This window comes from Schistocerca gregaria, chromosome 10 (genome assembly GCF_023897955.1).
Source record: "Schistocerca gregaria isolate iqSchGreg1 chromosome 10, iqSchGreg1.2, whole genome shotgun sequence".
In the NCBI taxonomy this organism is placed as follows: domain Eukaryota; kingdom Metazoa; phylum Arthropoda; class Insecta; order Orthoptera; family Acrididae; genus Schistocerca; species Schistocerca gregaria.
The window spans coordinates 70,097,850-70,100,368 of record NC_064929.1 but is presented as its reverse complement, the minus strand read 5'-3'; the positions used below and the strand labels follow the sequence as shown (position 1 = coordinate 70,100,368).

The window sequence follows — 2,519 nt, the reverse complement described above, 5'->3', positions numbered from 1 at the left end:
TCAAGAAACCACTCGTGTTTGAAAAGATTGCAGGACATAGAAAATGAAGCACCTAAAACGGAAGTAGGGAAGATCACATGCTGAGAGGGTGTGTGATGTTAGATCAGAGATTATAGAATCGCGTCAAATTTAGAAGGTACGTGGCACTATTAACCCACTTGTCATTGTGAAGCTGTAACCCCTCTGAGCTGGATGAGTGCTCTGTTGTATCCTCCCCTGAGGCAACCTGGCCTACAGCTGTTGAAACTAGTCTGGGATATCCTGGGTTCTGGCACTGGGACGGACGTCAGAGCTGGCCCCATACTTGTTCTATCAGTGACAGATCTCCGAATCTTGCTGGCCACCAGAATACATCATCATTACGCAGACTGGCCATAGAGTGACGTGTCATGTGTGGAAGAGCATTGTCCTGCTGAAAAATGGCACCACGAATCTGTTGCGTGGAGGGGAACACATGAGGACACATGCTGTCCCTGAACTGTAATCATGACGAGTGGCTCGACAGACCGTAACGTCAAGACAAACACCGCTGCGCCCCTCTGAAGCACTGACAGAATGGTACTGCTCCAAAGGTCGTCGCCATACTCCCCAACGATCTTCATCTGCGGTAGTGCAGTGCCACGATTTATCGCTGTACCCAATTCGATGCCGTTGAGCAGTAATCCATGCTTCCGCTCGCGGCACCACCCCAAATTCAGTTGTTTGTTATGATGTTAGCCGATGCACTCCGTCTTCAGGCCACAAGTGGCCCATCGGGACCATCCGACCGCCGTGTCATCCTCAGTTGAGGATGCGGATAGGAGGGGCGTGTGGTCAGCACACCACTCTCCCAGTCGTTACGATGGTTTTCTTTGACCGGAGCCCCTACTGTTCGGTCAAATAGCTCCTCAATTGGCATCACGAGGCTGAGTGCACCCCGAAAAATGGCAACAGCACATGGCGGCCCAGATGGTCATCCATCCAAGTGCCGGCCACGCCCGACAGCGCTTATCATCGGTGATCTGACGGGAACCGGTGTACCCACTGCGGCAAGGCCGTTGCCCGACAGCTGATGCATAGGACCCTAATTCCCCAATACCTCTGTTGCTAATCTCCGACCAGTGATTCAAGAAGTTGCAGAACGTTGCAGGGAGTCCATTATCTGTTCTTGGATGATAGGCACATCTGTGAAGGGGTTGTAATGCGCTGCCGGCCTTAGTGGCCGTGCGGTTCTAGGCGCTCCAGTCTGGAGTCGAGTGACCGCACCGGTCGCAGGTTCGAATCCTGCCTCGGGCATGGCTGTGTGTCATGTCCTTAGGTTAGTTAGGTCTAGGCGACTGATGACCTCAGAAGGTAGTCGTCAGAGGCATTTACCCCATTTTTTTGTAATGCGCTTCGTGCACATTCCGGCCCTCCTCTCTTACAGTGGTCAGTGGTTGCCCAGCAGCGTAGCATAGGGCCATTGTAGCACCTGAATACTTCAGAAATTTTGGACATTGCACTCTTCGAGCAGCCAGCAAAATCTGATCTGCAATGAGGCCCTTCTCAAAGTCGGTCAGGTGTTGATCACATTTACTAAAGCGGGGTTATTGAACGCAGTTTTCCGAAATTCGTTCACCAGGGAAGACGAAAGGAATATTCCAGAATTTGAAACACGAACAGCTGGTAGCATGAGTAGATAGATACCTTAGGGGTTGCGAAGCAACTCAAATCGCTTGATACGGGCAAGTCTTCAGGTCCAGATTGTATACCTATTAGCTTCCTTTCAGATTACGCTGATAGAATAGCTCCCTACTTAGCGATCGTATACAACCGCTCGTTCACCGATAGATCTGTACCTATAGATTGGAAAATTGCGCAGGTCGCACCACAATTTAAGAAGGGTAGTAGGAGTAATCCATCGAACTACAGACCTATATCATTGACGTCGGTTTGCAGTAGGGTTTTGGTGCATATACTGTATTCAAATATTACGATTCACCTCGAAGGGAACGATCTATTGATATATAATCAGCATTGTTTCAGAAAACATCATTCTTGTGCAACGCAGCTAGCTCTTTATTCGCACGAAGTATTGGCCGCTATCCACATGGGATCTCAGGTTCATTCCGTATTTCTTGATTTCCGGAAAGCTTTTGACACCGTTCCTCACAAGCGACTTCTAATCAAGCTGTGGGCCTATGGGGTATCGTCTCAGTTGTGCGTCTGGATTGGTGATTTCCTGCCAGGAAGGTCGCAGTTCGTAGTAATAGACGGCAAATCATCGAGTAAAACTGAAGTGATATCAGGTGTTCCCCAGGGTAGCGTCCTGGGACCTCTACTGTTCCTGATCTATATAAATGACCTGGGGGACAATCTGAGCAGTTCTCTTAGGTTGTTCGCATATGATGCTGTAATTTACCGTCTAGTAAGGTCATCCGAAGACCAGTATCAGTTGCAAATCGATTTAGAAAAGATTGTTATATGGTGTGGCAGGTGGCAGTTGACGCTAAATGACGAAAAGTGTGAGGTGATCCACATGCGTTCCAAAAGAAATCCGT

The 2,519-nt window shown here is 49.0% G+C and overlaps 1 pseudogene; it reads right to left on the bottom strand.

Annotated features, from left to right (window-relative positions):
- Nucleotides 1–924: 924 nt before the first annotated feature.
- Nucleotides 925–1,042, bottom strand: LOC126293869 (5S ribosomal RNA; annotated as a pseudogene).
- Between the last annotated feature and the right edge of the window lie 1,477 nt (nt 1,043–2,519).